Below are 24,439 nucleotides of genomic sequence, written 5' to 3' on the forward strand. Positions count from 1 at the left end.
TCAAGTCAAAAAAGTTTTTCTTTCCTCTCAATTGGACCTCTCACAACTTCTTTTCCTAGCACAATCCTGCTTCCAAAAAAGGAAACGTAGGCGCTGAGAAGTTAAGATCAGGAGATTAACTAGACGTGAAAAGTAAGGTGTAGTTTCTGTGCTTGGGTACAAAAAAGACTGCAGCCCAAAGAACAATTGAAACTGAGGAGAAATTTGTCTTTCTTCTCTTCCTCTGTCACTAAACACTGCAAACATACCAAAAGAATTCTTATGTTGTTCTCACTTAAATTTATTGACATTCATTCATATTTCGTTCTGGGGATAGATTCATTCAATAACAAAACATTATTTGTTATTGTTTTGGGAGGGAAAAAGCAGGGGAGTTGCTGGAAGTTGGAATGTTCCATAGATGATTTACATTATATTTTTCATAATGTTCTTCAGAGATCCTATTAAATTATTTGTAGATGCAGAGAAAAAGAACCCAGCCCCTTTTCTTAGTTTGCAGCTTAGTCTTCTGACTTTGAGGTCAGCAATGGGGAATGAGAACAGGTGCTGTCATTTATAGTATTAGGCGTTTGTGGTTACCTTATTGTGAGGCTTTAAAAGCAATGTTAAAAAATTCTTATCCAAATGAGCAATTCCAGCACAGCTGTCGGTGTTTTAATTAGCAATCAATACTTCTAGCTGTTTGGTTTTCTTCTTTTAAGATCTTACTGAAGCATGGATGTGGGAGAGTAATTTCAAAGTTGGAGGGAACCTCCATTGCAGTCTACAAAGAGAAACGGTAAATGTCAGTGCCTGTTCTGAAATTTACTGTGGTTTTACATTGCCCGAACTAGTGACTGTTCTGATTCTAAGAGACACTTGCTGTGTTTCCATTAATTATATGAGCTAAATGACATAATTAAATTAAGTATCAAGCTTCACAGCAGAGCAGGAGCTAAAGAACTGTAGACTTAACTTTGCGAGTAAGAGACAGTTGTGTAAAAAGTTGTGAGGCTTGAATGAGGCTTTATAACCTTTCACCCACCATTTTAGAAGGTTGTCCATCATCTGTTTAACAAGATTAACACATCAGGTTGTTAGATAACTGCTGTTAGGTGTCTATTCTTGCCTTGGAACTTTCCTTTTCATCCCTTTCTGTTAGATCAATTAGTGAAGTATTCAAAACCATGAGGAAAATGCAGTGCTGATGCCACTTAGTTGTTCTGGCATACCTAAATACACATCTTTATGCAGCAGACTGTATCATTTGAACTTAAAATAGCTGATAGACTTCTGGTGGCTTTTTTAGATTTCCTACATCAAAGTAAAAGAACGTAAACTTCAGAAAGCAATTTAAAAAGTTGTCAGACCATCACAGTTTTCTAAATCTGTAGTCTTTTATTTTGCTGGGCTCTGCATTAGATTCATGAAACTCTGTGTAAGAGAATTAAATATCCTTAACGATAAATATCCTTATTGCTAAGGCTATTGGTTGCTTCCAGAGTTTGTGACTGCCTAGATTTTAGGTCAATTCATAATGATCACACTAAATAACATGGATGTTTATTTTATGGTTATTAAACTGGAGAATTTTCTTCAGAAATGTGGGCAGACATGTTTTGAACAACATTCTTTTGCAGCGTAAGAGTTCTGTGTGGTAGGGATGGGGGTGGAGGACCAACTCCTTTTAATAGAAAAAGCTTATTGCTATTGAGGTACTCTCAAGTTTTGTGCACTTAGTGGATTTCTGTGAGTTCTGTATTGACATTTTATGATGAGTTTATGGATCACGACATATTTTGTCATGGCAGTGCAATAGGTTTGTGTATGTAAAACATACTTTGAAACTAATATTTCTGTTGGAAACACAGTAGTGTGTACACTCTTAAAGGTAAGCGTTGTACAAGTGGCTGGACGTGCCTTCTTCATCCATCCCCCAGTCTTTATCTTTTGTAGAATTTAGGTATAGGTTTTGTATCCAATCCATAAATCATTTGTGACAAAATATGAGGCAAGACGGATTATTTTCTGTCTGTTGAAGTTGCTTATTGTTTCCATCTGCACTCGCAGTGGTTTTTAGATTTCCATGTAAGAAGCATGAACGTATTGCTTGATTTGGATACAGACCCACATTAGATAATGACAGGAGTTTCATTTTAGCTTTCCTGAAAGTGAGTTCTTAGTCTACAGTTGTGCACTTGAAGTTTTAATCAGCAATTTTGAGGAAGACAGCACTACTATAAATTAAGGAAAAAAATAACTAAACCTAATAGATTGGAGGAAAAAAAAAATATTTTTATGAGCAATTCATAATCTGTTCTTATGAATGGTCTTATACTTTCTAAGTTTTTAATTATATGGAGGAAAGACCAGGCTACTGTATGTTTAGTATTTTAGTGAAGGTGGTATTAATTATTTTGTACTTGAAATGAATTTTCTCCAGATGGTCTGGAATAGCTTCTGAAAAGTTAATTTTTGGTGCATGTCTCTTGTCAAATTTCTGGCATCTTTTCATAGCAATATCAAAAGGAATTCACATCCTTTAAAAACTTAAAATACTGAAAAGCAAAAGCAAGTAGGAAATTCAGCTGTTTGTAGAATTGTCTTGTAAGTGTAGAAAAATTGGAGAATAATCCCAATATTAAAATCAGTCAAATTAAATCTTAAAAAGTAAAACCTGTCCCCTGTTGTGGAATGTTGATGAGAGAGAGGGAATGTGTGTGGGTGTTGTGCTGGCAGGTTCCTTCAAAAACTGTTGCAGATCTCTCACTGAGCTGTTGGTCATCGTGTTGATGCTTTTACTTGCTTCTCTAAGCATTAGGAGTAGACCAGGTAAAAAATGTATTCACTTAACAGTTCCACAAACTCACCCTACCTGGTATCTTCTGATGTGTCTGATTGTTGAAGTGCTCTTATATCTGCTTCAAGTTTTTTGGATATCCCACTTGCAGATCTTTGCTGTATTCTTGCATTTTTAGTGATAAGAAACAAAATGTTCCCCTCCCAAAGAGTGGAGTACCTTTTAGCAGTACAAACTTAGAACTGTTCCAAGCACTTCCATAAAGGAATGGTAAGGTGGAAATTTATTTTTTTTTTTTAACCTCAGCTTTCAGTTGCATTGCATGTTTTCTGCAATCCTCCTTTTGTTAGGATGAATAGACCAAAAAACATAAAAACGAACTCTTAAACTTCTCCGTGTTATACAAACGCTGCTTGCTGTCCTAGACTTTGGACCTGATATTTTGGAAGGCTCACTGAAAGTCAGCTGAATTCATAAGTGGTTCTAGGCTGTATATGTGACACCAAAGGCTGCATATTAAAGCTGGATGCTTCTTGAAAAAAGTGGAAAAACTGGAAAAGAAGTGCTGTTACTTGACTGTGACAGGTGTATTTTAGGCAAGAAAGAAGGAAATTTGTAGATATAACGCTTTGAATCATGGCCCATATTTCATTCCCGCTCTATAGTCATTTTGCTTAAAATTGTATCTGTTTATATCATTCTTATGTTTCTATATCATCAACAGAATTTACTTGTATATGTGTTATCTGCTATCAAAGTGCATGTTTCAGTGATGTTAATACAAATTTAGTATTTATAGTTCATTTTCCCTCATACAGGGAAAAGAGTGTTTTCCCAGTTTATAAGTCTTTTTTCAGAAGTAGTAACTACGAGAATGAACCAGGTTATTGCATATACATAAGAAAATCTGAGAAACCAGACTTAGTACAAAAGCTAAATTGTGTGGATTTTAATGAAAAAGTTGACATTAATATGGATAAAATTGCAATACCTGAAAATGGCTGTTCACAAATGATGTTGTTGAATGGAATTGAATTCTGAAAGTGGTACTTTTTCTCCTTACTGAGGGAAAGAGTGTAGTTCGTTCTGCACTGAGAAGTTAAATGAACTTTTTTGTTCTTAGTAGTCTATTATGAAGAGAATCCTACCAATCCTGAAAGGTTCCTTCTGTGTTCAGCAAAAAGGAAACAGGGATGAAGCAGCAATGCTTACACTAAAGATGTTTGGTTAGTCGTATTAATTTAATTCTATATTTCATGGAACTGTAAGATTCACAGATTTTGCTGCATGTGAAATGTCTAAGTTTTCTTGCTTACAGTGAGCTCTCTGTTTGTTGTTTTATGCATCTTCTTGAATGCACTGCTTTGAAGTATCAGCTGTTGAAAAGAGCACTGCAATGTACTTCTACAGTATAATGCTGCAGGACAGTCCAAGTCAATAAGTGTAAATTGTCTGAAATGGCCATTGGCATGCTAGTGTATCTGTGACAAATTAGCACACAAGTTGGAATTTTTGCTTAAATTCTGCTATGCTTGCTGTGATATGCTACCCTGAAACCTGACTTGGCTTGAAAGCTCGGTGCTATGGATAGAAAGTGTTACCTAGATTAAAACTTTCCAGTACAAGTTAAACATCATAAATAAAAACTAAAAAGAAAAAGGAAAAAAAGTGCTGTTTGAAGTCCTCAGGGTAATATTAGGTCAGTACTTTGTGTAGTGTGAGGAAGCTGCACTTTGGTGTGGTACTAGAAGTGCTCAAGCATGATTTAATAACTTGTTTAGCTTTGCCCTGATCTGGAATCCTTGGTTGTGCTTCATACTGCATGTACCCCTAATCAGTGGCCTTGTCCCAGAAGAGCTTGTTGTCTGGAGTCTGCCTGCCTTTCGTCCTCAGAGGGTCCGAGTCTGCCACTTCCTCCATATGTTGAGTTGCACTTAGATTTCACTTAGCTCATTTCCAGAGTAATTTCCTAAAGAAGAAAACAGAAGGTTGTAGAACTTGGCAGAGTTAGGGGTATCTTACTGCTAATATCAAGTCCTTCTTTACAGCGAGTATTGACCATCTGAAGAGACGTATGGCTAGTCTTTGTTCATCTCCCCTTCTTACTACTATCAGATTTTTTTTTTCCTTGGCAAACTATGAAAACCTTTTGAGCCCAACTCTGGACTGACATAGAATTGAGGAGGTGTCTAACTGCTTTTGACGTAAATTCAGTGGTATGACTGTCTTTGGAATAATGTGGTTGTGATGACTGTATCCCTGATCCCTGTAAATTACCAAGTCCAAGGTCATACAAAGGATGTGCATTGATTTTATTTATTTATTTATCTATTTAATAGAGTGTATGTATTAAGGCAACAGGTCTTCATTCTGTCTTTAGTCAGGTAGTTGCAATTATTTGCAAGACAGTTACAGAGATATGTCTGTACATACTGATTTACTATAACTGTGGGGATGTACATTTTTGCCATCGTGCATTGTTGCCTTTTTGTTTTTCCTGAAAGTCTTGATTAGATTTGGCCTTGCAGTAGTTCGTGATGCTTGTGGCAGGAGGAGGAGATAGTGGTAGAAGAGAAGGAGATGGATCAATCTATGTATATAGTTTTTTACAATGAAATAAAAAAAAAAAAAAAAAAAAAACCAAAAGCACCACAAGAAACATTTGTAACATTCATCTTAATTTCTTCTCCTGTTTGCTTTGTGGAGTGAAATTGTTGTGTTCTTCCTCTAGTTTTGCAGCACCTGAAATGCTTTACACTGTCAGTACCTTAAAATCTATTTGGATGAATGGATTGTTGCAGCATGATTGTTCCTTGGCATTTTTTTTTTGTTTGTTTCTTTCATCAGAGCTCTTTCACAAATCTCTTCCAGAAAAGGGAGTATCCTTAATTGTATCTTTTTATCTCAGATGTTTATGTTGCTGCTGTTACTGTGGTTATCGAGTTTACAGTTTCTCAGCTGTTCCAAGTCAGAGCAGACTTTTGACATGGCACAGCGGTAATACTCATGTAACAGCTGAGGCACTGGGCTTAGTTGATATGCCTAAGTAGGTCCACAGCAGAAAAGTGCAATAGCCTGAATCTCAACTCTGTTTCCAAGCTGTTGTCCTAGCCAGTGGCCGTCTTCTTATGCTCAAATAAAGTTGAAACTTTAGGTGTGATTTGTAGTAATGCAAGCATGAATACATCTTAATCATGCAGGACTCTGAATATCATGGCTGGGCTGGATTGTGGGTTTTAACTGTTTCTGAAATAGTATTTCTTGTCCCTTCTCCCCGTTTTCTCACCTTTAAAGCTTAAGGAAAGGAGGAAGAAACGATAACATATAGTCAGCCCTGCTTTACCTGTAGTCCAGAAACTTGTTACTAACCAACGTGGTATTGTATTGAGAAAGCATGAAGAACTTTTAGTACCAAAGTGTATCTCAAGATGTTTATGACATGCTTTAAAATAGTTATGTTTGTTGTTCAGTACATATGGATGTTTCTTATTTATCATGGAAATAAAAAACTAGGCAAGTACTGTCAAAAGTCTTGTAGCCAGAGGGATTCTAGAGTTATTTTTTCCTGTGCAACCTTTAGAATCAAGACAAAAGGTTAAGAAAGACTGCTTACCCTTGAGCAACTTCTGGATTTATACTTGTAGCTGATTTGGTCATGTACTTGAACCATGAAGTAGCTGCACAGCTTTTCTGTGTGTACTAATCCTGAAGTTATTTGCATTCTTTCGCAGTTTCTCTAGTGGGCTGGAAGTAAGCAAAAATAAATATCACTGTGCTTCGAGTGTAGGAAATGTGGTAGCAAATGCCAAGTTTTAAACCCAGGTCCTGTTACTTCGGGCTGGTAATTTCAAATAAATAAATAAATTTGTTAATCAATAACCAAAAACATATTTCAAATTTATGTGTTTATGTGAAGTAACCATAGCCTCTGCTAGGCATGCATTGGTTTTGAGGAGTTTTGACAATGAACATAAATGTTTGTTCATACGGTTTCTTTTAGTTTGTCTGATCTATAATGTGAAAGCCAATATAAATTGCTACTCAAAATTTGTCATTGTCCATATATTCTGTAATTTATTTTCAGAGCACAACCTATTGCTGTGCAATTTTTCTGAAACAAGTTGGTTGTGAAGCATGCCATAATTTCTTCACTCCAATTTCAGTCTTTTTTGAAAGACTGGAAATGAGTTATTAATTAAAATAATCTGTTACTCTTAAAAAGAAGAAAAAAAAGAGTAAACCCAATATGAGCTGACAGAACAATTCTTAATCCTGTGTTCTATGCTTTTCAAAAAACATCTGCCAAATGTTTTACTTTCCATCATATCTGCAGCACGTATTTGACATTCCTCCTCTTCTGCTTGTTACCGGATGCTTTGGCCCAGTCATGATCCTACTTGATGGATATTAGAATTATGAGTTCTCTGTAAGTTATTTTAGATGAAGCTAAAAATAAATCATATCTTCAAGGATTTTTTTAACATTTTAAATCCTGGTTGCTTTGTAAACAAAGGTTAGATGATATTCTTCCTATATTTGCATCCCCCAAGCTTTTCTTGTTTTATGGTTCAAGCATCCTTTTTACATCTCTCTCTATATTTTTAACTGTGGCATAAGATTATAGCTGCAGACAAATCCTGCTTGTCAGGAGCAAGTAGAGCACATGGCAGACATTAATGAATGCTGAACTCCTACTAGAGCCTTAATGTCAGAAATTTTGTTTAAAAATTGGTTTGTAGCCATTGTAATGCCAGACAGTGGGGCTGAAAATCACTGGAGTAACTTTCCTCAAAACACATTGGTTGTTTGTGGATTCAGCATCACCTGGCTCGTTGCTGAATTTGGAACATACAGGTCAACACAAATGTGTGTTCGTGTTTGTATTGTCAGAGATATGAGCAGGTTTTACCCTGTATTTTATCCTGAAGTTCCTGCAAGGATAAGTTAATCTCTAATAATTAGCTAATATCTCAAATCTAGTTCAAGGCATTTTATGATCAGGCCTTTTTTCTTTTTGCATATGTTGTTCATCCTTTTGATAAATACCATAAGGAAATACTTCCTTATTTTCTTAAGTCATTTCTTAACCTATTAAAAAAAAGATATAAGGAAACTTCCGATTGGCTTTGTTTGTTTTTAGTAAATTTTATTCTAACGGTGACTCGCAGAGCTTATTTTTCCCTACTGTGACCATGTGTCTAGCTTATTTAAATGTATGAGTAGTCCTTTTGAGGTCATGTGTAAAAACTGAGCAATAAGAACTTTTAGTAGAATCACTGCTTCAGTTTTATGATGTTCATTAACGTGTTTCAGTTAGTTGCTACTGCTCAAGTTGCTGTTGTGTAATGTAAACAAGGCCACTGAAATAAATTTTAAGATTCTTTATCATATTCTTTCAGTTTTGTATCACAAATGTGCTGTATAGTAGAGTGTTTTGTAGACAGTATAAATTTCTACTTTGATTTAACCTCTCCATGTGTCAGAGAGGGAAAGAACATAGTGCTCAATTCATTTTTTTTTCAATTACTTTTTTGAAGGATTTTCAGCAATAATTAATAAAACAAACAAACAAAAAAAAAACACAATAACAACTAATGAAACACAACAACAACCCTGTAATCTCTTAGTCATGGACTCAGAACAGTTTTATGGGGAAGTCAAATCTGTAGGAATAAGTTCTGTAGCCCATTCATAAGACATCCAGCTGTTGCTGCTTGAATAAAATTGGAATAATATTTCATGATTATATCTTTAACAAATGACTCGTGGTAAGAAAATGCACGTTTATCTCCTTTTACTCCTCTTGAAATAAAAGGGAATGGCGATGTACATTGGCATAACAGACTTTAATTTATGTGAAGTATTTCAAACTTTTCTCCACAACATAAAGATAAGAAGAAATGAAATCAAAGTACTACAAGTAGTAAGCCTTCCTGGTTTTAGAAATGTATTTTATTTTGCTTGGCTTTTCTAAGATTGTAGTTGTTCTGAGTTCTTTTAAAAAGGAACTTGTTCTTTCCTGCGTGTAGATTTCAATTCTATTTGGAACATTATATTAATGTAGTTCTCAGAGTGATTGTGCAAAGTATTTTTAATGTTTTTCTTATGTTGGATAGGAACTATTTTAATTGGATAAACAGAGTGATAATCACTTAATTCTTTTTTTTTAATGTGGATTTTCCCAGAGATAGGTGTTCTTGGAGATGGGATTAACTGGTTCAGAAAAAACAATCAGGAGATTAAATAGGTCCCAATTACAGTGGCACAAACAAGCTAATTACGTGAGACTAAAAAGCATTTTTAGGGTTTCCCCTGGCAATTGCATCTAGTAATCAATGGCCTTCATCTTCTAACTTGCTGTAGTCTCCCGAAGTTCTGTTGTCTTTGGTGTATCTCATTTGGAAATACTTTCCTTTGTTCTACATTCAGGCTAGGACCCACAGTAGCTGGAGTAGAAAGCCATGCTCTGCTTTGTATGAATACCTACATTCTGATACCCCAGGTTTTTGCCATCCACTAGATCAGGTTGCCCAGGGCCCCATCCAAGCTGGCCCTGAATAATGTAATCGTGCCCTAGAAATCAGTATTGTTTGGTGCATGCGTCAACCTTCAGCAAAGGTGGCTGTACAAAAACATGTAAAAACAGCTGCCGGGAGCAGAGATTTCTTAATATAGAATTCCTGTTTTAAACAGAAAAGCTATACAGTATACCAAATAGGAAAAAATTTAGATGTTATTGTGAAGATTCTTGAAGCTTCCTGTGAACACTAAGGGGTCAGTCTATTTGTACTCCTAGCAGACATATATTTTCATGAAGCTGGAAATAAAGCTGATATTATAAAAGAAACTTTGTGGGCCCCAGTATTTTTATGGGATGTATTTTTATTGCCATTAATTTAATTGTTAAAAAACTTTAAAAAGACTCTTTTAATACCAGTTTCAGAGAAAAAGGTAAAAAGTTATCAGTCTTCCCTTGGTTAATAACCTTTTTATCATCATTGGTGGATCTGGGGAAATACTTCAGTCTTCAACTGTTTTCATGTTAAGGTACTACAGATAACCAGCACTCAAGAATCTGAAGAGCTAAATTTATTCTAAACACAGACAAGATGCTGATGATTCAAAATAACAGAAGAAAGGGATTGAAAGTAATGAAAGAAGGTGATTGCTTTCCCTGTTTAAACAGATCAGAGAGCATGATAATTTTTTTAACATTAAGAAAGTAGGAGTGAGTAGAGGCTGTTGATGAAATAACTCCCCCTAAAATTCTTTAAAACAGGAACAAAAAAGTCAGAACACGTGATTAGCTTTCAAAGGGCTCCAAGAGTTTGGGTGTCTATCGTTAAGAGCACAGATTGTAAGGAGTGAATAATCTGTAGCCAGATTCTCAACATAGTTTAAAATAAAGTGTTAAGATTATTTGGATGTCTAAATGAGGGGAAAACTCTTTTGAAGGTTATGGTATTCAGAAGTGCTGTCACTTCTGAATAATCACAAAGAATAAATCAATACAGAAAATGGGAGGTGGCTTTTTGGCATTGTTCAGTCAGCAGAACTTCCCATTAACCAAATGTCACTTGAATAAATGTTTGTCCTAAAAAACAGACTCAGATTTGATTGCAAAGAGACTGACTGATCTAAATGGGAACTAAAATTACTGTATGGCAAACTGTGAAACAATAAAGCTTGGTTTAAGGTTGCTCTAAGCATGTATGTCTGTGCAGCAGAGCTTTGAAAGCCCAATTTGTAATTGCATTCCCTAGGCCATATCTCTAGATTAAGCCCTTGAATTGCTTTTATAGGTTGTTTTAGGCATTTCTTTATAAATACAGTTCAAGCCAGCTATGTATTTCTGCTTTGTTTTTGTTTCATCTGTTTTTACTGTGTTGACAGTTTGCCTGGCAGTCTTTACAGCTTTAAATGCTGTTTCAAAAGATGTTTATTGGTTAAGCTTACTTAAGTTGTGTCATGGGTTATTAGAAATAATTTATAGAAGAAGTGAATAGATTCGGAAAATCATTGTATATATTTATTGGAAACCATTATACAAATCTAAACTTGGAAATGTTTTCTCTGGATAGGTAGCAGAAATATGTGGGAGTAAATGTTTGCTACTGAAGTTATACTTCAAAATATTTATGTTCACAGAATCATAGAGTATCCCAAGTTGGAAGGGACCCACAAAGATCAGGGTCCAACTCGTGAATAATTTCTTCTTTAGAAATATGAGGTATGTAAGAATTAAAAGTGCTTCACTGAATTGCTTCAAATAAAGCTGAGCCCTGTATAGTTGAGCCTTGAATGCAAGGTCTAATGCTTATATGAGTGCAAGGGAACATTACTTATCTTAGTCACTTCAGTTTAATGTGTTAAATTACTAAGTAAAAAAAAAAAAAAAAAGTATTAAGGTCCTGGTCTCACAGACATTCTCCTGTGAAAAATCTTTTCACATTTCTTTATATTAATCAGTACATAGTAGTTTGTAAACAGGTGCTTTGATAAACTCTTTATCTCTACATACATGCTTCTACATACAGACATTTTTGTCATACTGTAAGAAAAAAACAAGCATTTTTCTTATAGTTGCAGTGTAATTCACTGGTTGTTCTGGTCTTGTGCCTTTCCAGTTTGGTTTACTCAAGAAGTTGCTAAATCTAAATAAAATAGTCCCGATAAAATAATACCAAAATAATCCAACTTTTATACCAGAAGTGCCCATTCAAAGGATTATATCTGTGTAACAGTATTGATCAGATCAATGACACTTTCCTCTGTAGGTTGGGCTTTGTGCCATGCTGTGTCTGTAGTAGTTACTGTCAGACAGTTTTATGTCCTTGGCCTTGAGGGGACTGCTCACGATGTCTATTTACATCATTTCTCCTTTCAATGCTTACTTGTATTTTGTATATAACGGCAGAAGCATTTGGAGAATTAGTCTCAGAAATATCATGGGAGCATGTGATATTAAATGTGATATACCTTAAAGGAGGCTATAGTGAGGTGGGCATTGGACTCTTCTCCCAAGCACCAAGTGACGGGATGAGAGGAAATGGCCTTAATTTGCTCCAGGGGAAGTTTAGGTTGGATTTAGGAACCCTTTCTTCACCAAAAGGGTTGTGAAGCATTGGAACAGACTGCCCAGGGAAGTGGTTCAGTCACCATCCCTGGAGATATTCAGAAGATGTATAGATATAGAGCTTAGTGACATGGTTTTAATGGTAGACTTGGCAGTGCTAGGTTAAAGGTTGGGCTAGATGATCTCTAGAGGTTTTTTCCAGACGAAATGCTCCCATAGATGTCCATGCAGAAGTAAAGCGTCCCTATGCTACAGCAGCTTTTTTAATGCTTATGTTGCCATCACTCTGGATTTTTTTCTTGATCTTAGCTGTGATAGTGGGGGCATGGTTGAGGCTGAATATTCTGAGTAGTTTGTATTCTTGTCTTTCTGACAAAAATGTGACTTGGTTTCCTTGATTCAAATAGTTATAAGTAGCTGGATATTATGTTATTAACTGTATTAGATCAATATTTGATGGCTGCTTCCCTGAGAAAATAAAAACTTAATAATTTAACGTTGTATATAAAGGAAGAAATTCTAAGGAGGAAGTGGTGCCCAAATGGCTTTACTTTTGTATAATTTATCAGTATGTCTTTAAAAGTTAAATAACTTCAAATAGTATCTTTTATTTTCCACTTATATAGAGTGACTTTTGAGGGTCTTCATGTGTAAATGATGCAAAGCATTGCCACAGTTATGAGAAATATGTATATACACACATTATATATAAATATAAATATATATAAATATATATAAATATATATATATATATATATAAATATATATAAATAAATAAATATATATATATATATATAAGATTTAATGTCAAAGAATTAGTTTCTTAGCAGAGGCACTGCTGAGCCATTCTTTTAAGACCTGGCTTGGCTTGACCGGCTGTTGATGATAGCTCTAATTTGAGCAGGAGGTTGTACCAGAAGATCTCCAAAGGTCTCTTCCAAAAAGTTTTTGCTGTGATGATTTGTTGTGCTCTTTTCTTGGTGCATTTTACAGCCTTTGACTCCTTTGACGCTCTACCAACTTATAAAGTTTGTATGAGTGTACCATTTTCTACACAACTCCCTGCAAAGATTTGCCTGTTTTTCAAATGTTTTAGTTTTATATTCTATACTGCTCTTGAACTATCTCACACTTTTGTTATTTTCATCATACGTGTTTTGTTCAGTAAGGCAGATGTTTTGGTGAACCTGCCTTCTGGCAATTAGTTGGAGATATGTTTTCTTTTAAAGTTTTTGAAGGCAGATGTTACCTTAGCTTGGGTCTTTGTTTAGTTGACTGAAGTCTGAGTTGATGAGTTTCTGCTGGAAAGGAGTTCATAATTTTTTTAGTTTCTGTTGGCTTCAGATAAAGTCCTAACGTATTTATAGAAATTCAGCAAGCTGTTTGAGTGCCTACAGTCCATGCTATCCACATTCTCTGTCTCCTTCCATCACCTTAAAACCCTTTGTCTCATTTTGTTCAAGTCTAATAAAGTAATTAAAATGCATCGGGATAGAGGAAAGGAACGCACTGATGTTTGCACTTCTGCAAAGAATGCGGTGTTGACAGGAAGAGCAGGAAGATGCTATCATACGTTTCCTCCTCTAAATTAATTAATACAGAGTTTCCATGCTGAAGATAAGTTTATGGATGACCTTAGTGTTTAGTTTGATGGCCTTAAGTTTGATAGTTTGTACAGTAAACAGACATGACGTCTAAAGTTAAGCTGAAAGTCCTACTGTTTGTCCAACAGCCAGCTGGTCAGAGTTGCTTGCTACACAAGGGCCAAATGAATCATGTCTTTGTTTCCTGATGTTCTTTAAAAGTAAGGCCTAGGGGATTGTAGTAGACTACTGGGCTGGTGCCCACAGTTTCATTAACTTCTTTTTCCATTTAAATTGCGGTCTCCGTTTCAAAGGTGGTTGAAGGGATTTATGGATTTTCCTGGCTATTTGCTTTCATAAACTATGAAAGAATAATACAGAAGGCCACCCTGAAAAAGCTGCTTAACACGCAAATAAATGGAGTTGTTTTTTGTCATTAGAATCATTGGTTGGGCAGGAAGTGCCTGTTGCAAACATTCATTGCCTTGGAAGCTTATTTTGCTGTTGCTTTGGATTTTAGGAAAATGAATTAACTGTGACAGCCTTTGCAAACTGGAGTTGCATTTGTCCCATTTAAAATCAGTAGGGAAGGACTCTTTTTGCTCATTTGTCAATGAGGAAAATCTCAAATCTCAATTTTGGCATTTATGCTTGTATCGGAGAATTTAGTTCTTCAGCAGTGTTTCTGAAGTGATCTTACACTGGATTAACTGGAGTTAAAATATTTTCTATTGTTAGACAGCTTTCTGAATTGATATACCCAAATTGTCTGAGTTTAACTGGTATTTTACATTTGCTCTGAAAATCTTCTAAGGATGAATCTATTTGTGAATAAATGCTATGTAGCATAGCCCACGACTTCTATGTTAATAGAGAGGCATTTTTCCTTATGTGTAGTACTTCCAAAATGCATTAAAATGTAATGAATTATTATGTTTTCTTCTAAATTTGATGTAAAGTGTTACTGTCTGCATGTTGGTTACCACTTGGGAGAAACATTTTTCCCCCCTCCCCACAGGATGGTTTAATGTCATAATCCTTTTATCATAAAGTGCTCAGTAAATCGTATTTGTCACTAATGAAATTCCATTGTTTAGCCAGGTGTTAATCTCTACAACTATGCAAATCCAGACGATACAGAGCTTCCCAAAGGCAATGCTGACAGTGCTGAAGGAGGTGTCAATTCTGACTCAGGTTGGTTACCAAGAATACCACAATGATATGGAAGGGCCGACAATACTTGGATGTGGTATGCTGCTTGCAAAGCTGTGCAGCTGGCATTTGGTGACAAGAGCTTAGTCATGGCTAAAGGACTGGCATCTCCACCTGCTTTTGGTGTGCCTACTCTGAGCTCTTTATGTGAGAAAGGAGTGGAGGGAAAAGGCTATGGAAAGAGAAGTGCTAATTGAAAAACACTTCTTATTTATTTTTTCCCCACAGTCTGTCAGATGTATTTCTTACAACGGTTTATTTCTTATAGAGTGCGGTTCTGGAGGTTATACAAATCTGAATGCTGACGGTCAGTATTTACAGGCTGGCAACCTGGCTAAAGCGAATACTAACATTAGACACCAGAAATTCAAAGAACACTTATCCAAATCTGATGATCCACTTTAAAGATGTATAGAAAACATTCTAATTATGTAGTTAGTCAATGAATTTAATTGTGCTTACTGTCTGACCTGAAGATCATTTTGTCTTTTTTTCCCCAAACTGGGCTAAGAAAAATGAAGTTTAAAAAAAAAAAAAAAAAAAGAAGAAATGAAAGGAGAGCAGTTAAGTGGTCAAGCAGTTACAATTACTGAATTAAAACCTTATGATGGAGTAGTGTAATTCCTGTATTTCCTATGAACTCTTGAATGTTTTTTTTCAGCCCTTTTAACTAACATAAACCACATGAACACCCAGAGGCATTCATTTTATGCGGTAAAATGGATTGAATTTACTAAAATTTTCATAAATTCCAGATTTATGTAGGATCAAGCTATAAGTGCCATGATAATTGCAGTGTAGATAAGACAAGGTAGAAATATAAATTTGACCTTTCCATGTGCAACTAGAATGGCTTATTTAGGATTCAGATCCAGTTGTTTTGAAATGTGGTTGCTTGTTTATTAAAATGTCAATGAGTTATGAATTGGCCATCAAACCCTTTGCAGTACGGGAAATTCCTTATCAGGATAAGTGTTTTGGAGGGATTCCTAGAGATGTTAACCCCTGTCCAGTAAACAGGCATGATGTGTAAAGTTGAGCTAAAAGTAATGCTGTTTGTCCAGCAGCCAGCTGTTCGGAATTGCTTGCTGCAAAGAGGCCAAATGAATCACGTCTGTCTCTTAAACCAACTTTTCCTGTTTCTGAATTAGTACTTCAGGCTTTCTCCTCTTAGAGATAGGCAAATCAACGGCAAGCATCCAAATAATATTTATTTGCTTATTTAGAAGCTGTGGTGGTAATTAATGAGACAATATATATATCAGAAGGTGTCTTTCAGTCTATGCTTCACGTACCTGTCTGTGTTTCACTGCTCCCTAAGTGGCACAGAGCCCCTTAGCTCTTACCTTTTCCAATATTCAGCATAAGGTGCTCAGAGAGGGCGATCTGCTGTGTTCCTGCGTGCACCGTGACTAGGCTGCTACTTAACATCCAAGAGTTGGCTCCCTGGAGGCAAGATCCTGCAGAACAGCTGTGAGGCTGAACGGCAGGGGCTTCTGGCCTTTGTTCTGCCCTCAGCAGGGGCCCTTCTCTGCTTCCTGCTGGGGAAGCAGCTCTCCAGTTTCTGCTAGAGACAGCCACTCTTAGCCCCTGCTGAGCACTGAATTCAGCAGGAATTAGCAGCTCCCCCTTCTCAGCAAGACAGCAGCTGTCAATCAGGATATTAAGCTTGCAATAGATAAAGATACCACTTGATTCTTGTTTTATTGTCAGGCAGTGATGACTTAATCTTGAGAAATTTTGCAGAAAGCAAGCAGCCCCTATCTTGTAAGTCTAGATGTTGCTGAGATTTGATATTATATTGTGTGTAGGCAAACCAGCATTCCTTTTGAGGTTAGAGACCTATTTACACTATTAAGCAGAGTTTGCTTTTCCCATTCCTCTATTCTCCCCTGAAAGTTTTATCATCTTTGAGTCCAGGGTTTGTACCACTGCGCTTTTCTTCCTTGTCACGTCTCTTACACAAGGTCTCTGCTGTAAGTGATAGGTGGGTTTAGACAGGCAAGGAGTGGAAGGTAAAGGCAAAAGGGCTGACAGCTTAGGAGTAGTAAGAGAATGGAAAAAGAAAGCAGCAACAGGGGAGGCATGGTGAGGACAGAAGAAATGTGATAAAATGAGATGCTGCATGATGTGAGCAGGTGAGTTGAAGACACTAGGGAAGGTAAAGGGGTGAGGAAAAAAAAATCTGAGGAAAGGTGGGTATGGGGAGACCATCTAGTGGAAGTGACATTCAGTAACACATGCAATGGAAGGAGGGAAAGACAGTGAAAGTTAAAATATGAAATGAGTGAGTAGAGTAAACACAGGAGATGTAGTTACTGCAAATAACCTGCATGTCACATGCTGTATATAAGGTGCATAGAACTGGCACACAAACAATTGTTTCAGTGTGTTTGCCTCTGCTAATGTTAGTTTGGTTTGGTTCTCATCATCAACAATTTTGATTTTTAGCTTCAGACTGTGCTGTTGTCATGCACAACCTTGGACAGTTTTGTAACCTTTACAGCATAAAAATTAGGATGTTCTTTTAAAAAAATAAATGTTTTTTCTTCTATTGCTTTTACTTCTAGGGGCAGTAGTTGGTTGATTTTGCTTGTTTCCTAATGTTACTGCTATTGCTGTTACCAGCGAAACACCTCTGGCCTTCCATATAAGCAGCAGCTAAGTTGCAGGTTATACAAGTTTATATAGGATGGTACTTACATGGTTAATGCTGTTTGTGCCTCAAATACAAACCATCCTGCTCTTTCTATCACTGAAGGCAGTAAGCTGCTGTTAACTTATTAGGGAAGCTAATAAGGTCATCCAGTAATTTCAAAGAATAATATTTTCTTAATAGGTCTAATCAAGGTAATACCAAATTATTGAACTGTTTTTGTTGTTCTTTCAGTGAAAAATTACACAGCAGCATTCCTGGTCTTGTCAGATATTAGTCTATACTTAAGAACAGGAAAAAAGGTTGAATATATTTGATATTAAGTTAGCTAAACCTGGGGTGGATTCATGAGAGCTTGGTAGGGAAGCATGAGGTTTATACACTGCTAAGTAGGGCATGATTACTGTGTAGGTTTTGTATACATACAGATGCATTTCACCGTAAGTATGAGAGTATTAAAAGCATATTTTCTTGCAACTACTTTTTTTTGGTCCAGATCAGCAACGCCATTTGATGCAGAATGTTCTGCCGGTGGTTGAAGTTGGAAAAGAAAAGAACAGTCGAGTGTATTGCTCTTAAGACTGCCAGTTTGTTTACAGCAGAGGTAGCTTACACCACGGACTTTGAATTTTCTCCTTAAAAAGAAGAATTAAATTAAAAGGTTTAAGAAATAGTAATAATTGAAGAGCTAGGTATCTTTCAGTTTTATTTTTATTTGATTATCACAGAGCTGTTCCGCTTACTTGTAAGGGCATTTGAATGTGAACGTTTTGTAGCTGTTTAGCATAACATTTGGAATACTTCCATTCTTATTTTTTAAACCAAAAATCAACTAATAAGTCTTATATATATGTAGTTTTTCAGAATTAGTTACTTCTGCTTGTCTGCTTCCTTGAACATGTTATTGCAGGTCCCAGTAGTTTATGGGTTTCTCTTTTAAAAAGTTTGCTTTCTTTCCTAGAGCATAAGCTGATTAAAAACTAATACCGTTCTCGGTATTTAAAAGAAATGTGCCATGGAGGGATTATTTATGACTTTGGAACTACTGTGACATGCGTGTTCAATTTTGAGTAACCCCTGCACACACAAGTTCATGAATTACTTGGTTAGTTAACTTTTACAATCTTGGTCGTAGGATCCTACGAAATTTAGGCAAATAAGAAGAGAGATGGACATGGTCTTGATATGAAAGTTGCATCCCAGAGTCACTTAATTTCCTTCTGATCATATTTGCATAGATGTAAATTTAAAGTAAGGCTGTTACAATTCTGCCTGCCATACTGTGTTTGCTCTGACACCCACTTTTTGAGCAAGACATGTAGCGTTGCTACTGCCACAGGTTGGAAAGGACTCAGGAGGTTATACGGTCCCACAGGGGAAGCTTACAAGGTCTTGGAACTGCTGATGAATTCAGAAAACACTGAGTTCTCTTTATAGCATTTTGATGCTAAAGAAGTGGATGTAGTGCAGAAAGACGGAGGAGAAAACGTGGGAGTGAAGGAGAAGCAACATATGGGGAAAGGGGAGAAAAGGAAGTGGAGGAAGGGTAAATGCCGTGCATCTTCTCACAGTTGTGTCATGACACAGTGTTTGGCATCTTCCTTAAAATCCATGGTTGTATAAAATTGCCTGTTTTCATTTTAAAACAAAGCAATTTCCTAACCTCTGGGATTCTGGAAAAATAGCTTGGAAAATACGAATCTTAAGGCTTCAGAATGAGTAAACAGATGAACAGAGTGAAAAGTTAGCTAGCTTAAATGTGTAGTAGCTCACCATTTTAGAACTGCCCTAGTGTTTTGGGAGAGGCAGTGATATTTGGTGTTTCTAAAGCATGCTGTTGGCGATGTTATAGTATGAAAAACTGAGCGGTAAGCATGGTTCTAACAAGTACATACTAGTGTGGATAACATTCATTAATTTGAGTATATCTAGAGTCTTCATAATCCCGTATAAAAGAGTTTTTGAATAGCGTAAATCCTAGATAAGATGTGTAAAATGTTAGCTGTCTGTGTCTGGATTCCTTTTAGTTGAATGCTCAGGGCATTTTAAATAGGCATTTAATAGGGCATTTAGTTTTAAATATACCAACTCACACACAAAAAACCACAACACCAACAAAAACACACATGCACACACGTAACTTTTATAAATAGAACTGCTACGTGCAGGGAGAGCCCTGCATTAATTTTCATTTCATTTTACTGACATCTGTTGACCTATGTATATCTAAAAACTCCATATAAATATTACTTCGTTATGCCTGAAAGGATAAAACTGTTTTACAAAGCTTGCCTTAATAAAGAGCAGATAGGTTAGTACGATCAGGAGGAAGGTACTCTTATCTAAAAACCAATAAAATGTTCTTGTGGAGTTCAGCTGCCTTTTCTGTCCTTCTTGTTACTGCCCTCTATCTAAATATTTTAAACTATGCTTTGTTGCCTTCTCTTCTCTTACTCTCTTGACTGTAGCTAAAACATCACCACGCTTGATTATAAAAGCCTTTCTATAGTGGAAAAATGATGTACGCTCTGAGGTTATCTGTTCTGGCCTTGTCTGTTGACTGGAAGTGCAAGCTATGCATTATTCAGGAGGATAGTTTGTAGGACCTCATTTGTGACATTTGGGTTTGATGTTGGTTTTTCTTTTTTGGTTTGGTTTGTTTTCTAGTGAATGCTGAGGGCCCTGTTGTACACGTGTGCATTAGTTAACTTCATGAATGCTGTTAGTTCTCATGGACCTGCCAGGGACATTCAAGCCTGCAAAGTCTGGGCTTTGCAGAATGAAGAGTGACACTTTGTAAGCTGCACAGCACAGACCAGGTATCTATTCATGACAGTAGCTAGACTCCAGGCAATGAGTACTGATTTTTGTCAACCTATTAGTCTCATCCTTCTCGGAAGTTTAAAAAACAAACACACGCAAAAAAACCCACAGCTTTCCTGAAAAGCTGATTACTGTTCTGATGAACTGGAAAAGCAGAGACACAAAGTAACAATGAAAATATCCAAGATCTGATAGGAAAAGTTAAATAAACGGCATGCCAAGACTACCTAATTGCAATTCTCTTCCTTTTAACATGGATTGCTGCCTTTAGGAATGCATGAAGGTGCTGAAGCAGCATATATACCTGTTATATCTTTTAAAAAGAAAGCACTGACATGCCCTGTTACCAGCAAGTAAAGGCATGCAAGTCTTACGGGGTGTTTCCAAACTTCATAGATCCAGAGTATGTTTTGATAAACATTCACTTGGGACAAAAATAAAAGGGGCAAAAAAAAAAACCCTTCATCAGCACTGGCTGCTGAATACTTCTGTTGATTAAAACAAAAACAAAAAACACTCTGGGCAGTGGGATGACTTTGTGTGTTCAAAACAGGCATTGAAGAACAAGTTAGCTTATAAAATGCTAATAGTAAAAATAGAGGAAAATGAGTTTTTCTTCCAGTGCAAGCTGATCTGCAGTACAGTGCTCCCCCTGAATCCTTTAGTTCGTAGCTTATTTTTCCATGTGGGAATGGAGAGGGAGTTCAGAAATGAAGGTGAGGTGTGTAAAACAGCAATAAAAACTCAGTTTTTCAATGAATATTACTAGTTCTTATTATCTGCTCACTCTCTCTTTTGCTTGTCTGTGGTAAAGAAGTTCCTAGGACATTCCCTGGTAGGATTAATGCATTAAAATTCTGATGCCGAATTAAGGGCAGCGTGCAGTTAGAGTCAGATTTTATTTTTATGTTTAAATATTATAACTTGACCCAACTCAGTTAACTTTTGAAATTAAATCAATGGGAAAACTATTTGAAGAGGAAATCAAGTTAAGCCTATGCAGGAAATCCAAGCCGAAAAGGCATGAGACAGTGGAGTATTTCTAGTGTACCTCTGTTAACCAGTGTTGAATGTCTACGTTATTTTTGCTTAAAGTATAATGCCTGTATATAAATATCACACACATACCATACATATACCACACATACATGTATCCAGCATGTGGTAAGAAAAAAACAGAATAACAATTTCCATATGTTTATGTTGGGAAGAGCAAATGAGTCAATATTAACCCCAAGCTATCTGATTTTATATCTGATTGAACACAAGGTTTAACCTCTGAACAATCAAGATAAATGAAATATAATAGAATGGACTTATATTTTTCTGAGAATTAAAAAAGCAACAGATTATGCTCCATCCTTACATAGAGAAGTGCTATAAACCTTATGCTTTACTAACATTTTGTATCAAAAGCTGTTCAGTGCAAAAGTTTTCAGCTCAGCTGCAATCTCTGTTTTGGCTGTACCTTACGATTCTCTTATGTTATCTCCAGAATTAGAGAAAAGGATTCCCAGTGTTATGCCTTGGTGATAAAAGTAGTAAAGTCTATCTTTTTCCTAGTCTGATTTGTATGTAAGAATTTCTACCTGGTTAATTAGAGGAAGTGATTTACACTTTGAGGACCTTGGTCATAGCCGTATGGCAAACTGCCACAATGGTTACAAGCAGCAGTCTTGGTAAGTACGAGACTATTTTGTTCTGGGCTAAAATGCTCGTTATTTCTCTAGGTAGCAGGGAAATAATGAGCTAAAATGCTTTCTGGGCACTCTCACAGTGCCTAGAGAAAGTCGAGGAGGAATCGAGGCAGTCCTGTACTGGGTAAACATGGGATGCACCACTAGAGTATGAATGAATAAACAGTAAAGGAGACCCCACTGCTTAATGCGGTGCAGTGTAGCACCTGACAAAGAAACTAGCTGAGGATCCCCAAAGCAGTATGAGAGACAAAGAAGCTTGGGTTTGGTGCCGCGCTATGGGGCTGTTACCACTTCAAGAGCCAGTTCAGGTGCTATCGCCTTGTATAACTGCATCTTTTTGCTGCAGCTTATGGATCTGCCTCCTGAAACTGCCTGTTTAGTTCTAGTCTGTGGAGGTCTCGGGCCCATCTGTCTTCAGATCTAATTATAGTTTGATGAGATGTTCTGCAGAACCAAAAAGCATGTCCCCGCCTGCATGCTGCTTTGGAAAGGCAGCAAGATCAGAAAAACGAAATGGAAAAAAAATACTAAGGTTTGCTGTAGTTTTGCCTTCAATAAAACACCATTTCCAGCTTTGGATGCAGACCTATTTGATGCTTTGTGAGGCTTCAAAAACAGAAACTGACATTTTTCTATGTCACCATCCAGCACAGTTATTGTCTTTACTGATAGCATTTATTGCAGGATTTGGCAAGTTCTTTTAAGTAAGGTTAATACTATTGTGTACTACAATACTATTCTATACTATTCTATTACTATTTCTGGCTAGTAAGAACATTTCTTCATAAATAAGTATTAGCTGAGCTGACATCCTTCATCTGTTTGAATTCTGCTTTTTCTAGGAGTTGCATGGAAGCCACTATACAGTATATTAATCTTACAAGTAGTATACTTTAAAAAAAAAAAAAAAAAGGGAGGAAAAAACCCCACAAACATAATGCAAAAGCACGACAAACATCCCCAAAACAAACAAGCAAACAGCCCCACCTTGTCCCCCAACAGGAACCAAAAATAGTATAGCAGGAGATGATAGCATCACCAAGGTGAAGGATGTAGGAGCTGAGTATTAAGAAACAATTAGAATATGCTGAATTATCATAAGTAACTGCCAGAAGAAAAACAACAACATTGGTTTCAGAAAAACTCGTTTTGATTAGTTACTGAGCCTTTTGGCTGTACTACGATCAAGTCTAGCTAAGCAATATAGCAATAAATATGCTCTATTCACTGAGTTTCAGTGAAAAGTAGGTTTTCATATTATCGTTTGAATTGGTTAGCTGAGGTTTGTGGAAAACTTCATTAAAAGGTAACGTGCTAAAATGAGAACTATGTAACGTTCTGCTACGTGTGATGTTTTTATATCCACGTTTTGGTAGGTGTATGTTATATCGTGCTGTGTTACGACTTCAAAGCTGAATCAGGAGAAGGCCTTAGAGATGATATTTGGATTTTGCTTGTTTGAGGAAACTTGAGTGACTTTTCAAATTTAACTTGAGAAATAAGGAAGCATTATTTGAAGGCTGAAGGATTATATGAACTTGAACGCTGACAAAAGGTAATATAAAAATAGAGGAGTGTTTGTCTGCTGAAAAATTACGTTTTTGTGTGCCAAAATGAAAGACCTGTACGTGCCATAGACACTTTAATGCTCTCCTTGACAAGGGCTGAATTAAGGGTAATGCTGGATTTGTGAATTCAAATAAAGTATTTTTGTTTTGACAATTAATCAAAAATGAGAATAAATCTTTCTGGGACTGTATGGCAGTATGTCAGCGGAGTTCTTGCAAAGGGAACAAAACACTTTACAGTGGCCTTTGTTGTAGGAAAAGGTCACGTTGCTCAAGGTTTCGCCTTGTCAGGCTAAACTGTCAAGATACCTTCTTTCTTATTATTCTTGAAGGCAGCGATTAGCATTATTTACCATTGCAGGGCTTGAGAAATACACACGGAGTTGTAGTATTTTTAGACATAGAAGTTTTAGTTGGATTTATTGCATGTTTGCCAAAATGAAGGACTGGTGTGCCCATGCTAACCTTCTCGACAGGCCGTGTCACAGCTGGCTGGCTTGCTGGAATTCTAGCTACCACGTTCGAAATACAGAGGTAGACAAAAGGCCTATTGATTGCAGCTTGGTTTTCTGTCTTTCAAGGGAACGTATTCTACTTCGTAAGAATTTGTAGAGGAAGGATGAAGCCTTGTTTGTTGGTAACCATGAAGAGTTAATTTTCAGGGAGTTTTTAAAGGCTATAGGCTGCTATTCTTTAACCTATTTCATATTAACTTACTGCTTAGGAGGTCATCTAACTGAAGACTAAGCAATGGATCTGTTGCTGATGGAACCTGTTAGCATTTCAGGTTTTGACTTCAGTGACACCGGGACCTAATTGCTGACTTTGCACGGCACGAAAATTTGGTGGTGTTTTTCAGGAGGTACATTTGATACTGATGAATCCAGGCCTCTCAGGAAAACCTTGGGGTCAGGGAATAAGAACAGAGCAGCTGGATAAGGCAATTAAGAGCTTTTGTGTGCCTGGATTTTTGTGCTGTTTGTTGCTTGGCAGGTGTGGTCTGTCCTTCAGTCTCAGCAGCAAAATGGTTCAGAACATTTCT

The 24,439-nt window shown here is 36.6% G+C and overlaps 1 protein-coding gene and 1 long non-coding RNA gene across 5 annotated transcripts in view; one reads left to right on the forward strand and one right to left on the reverse strand.

Moving 5' to 3' along the window:
• GSTCD (glutathione S-transferase C-terminal domain containing) overlaps positions 1-24,439 on the forward strand; it is a 69,616-nt gene that overhangs the window by 28,477 nt on the left and 16,700 nt on the right. The gene's annotated exons all lie outside the window — the stretch shown is intronic.
• LOC137856479 (uncharacterized) lies at positions 1,896-16,347 on the reverse strand. The gene is made up of 3 exons (XR_011096504.1): positions 15,997-16,347; positions 6,393-6,523; positions 1,896-4,748 (listed from the first exon to the last, which is right to left on the reverse strand). It is a non-coding gene; the product is annotated as an uncharacterized lncRNA (long non-coding RNA).

Source organism: Anas acuta, chromosome 4 (genome assembly GCF_963932015.1).
Source record: "Anas acuta chromosome 4, bAnaAcu1.1, whole genome shotgun sequence".
NCBI classification, from domain to species: Eukaryota; Metazoa; Chordata; class Aves; order Anseriformes; family Anatidae; genus Anas; species Anas acuta.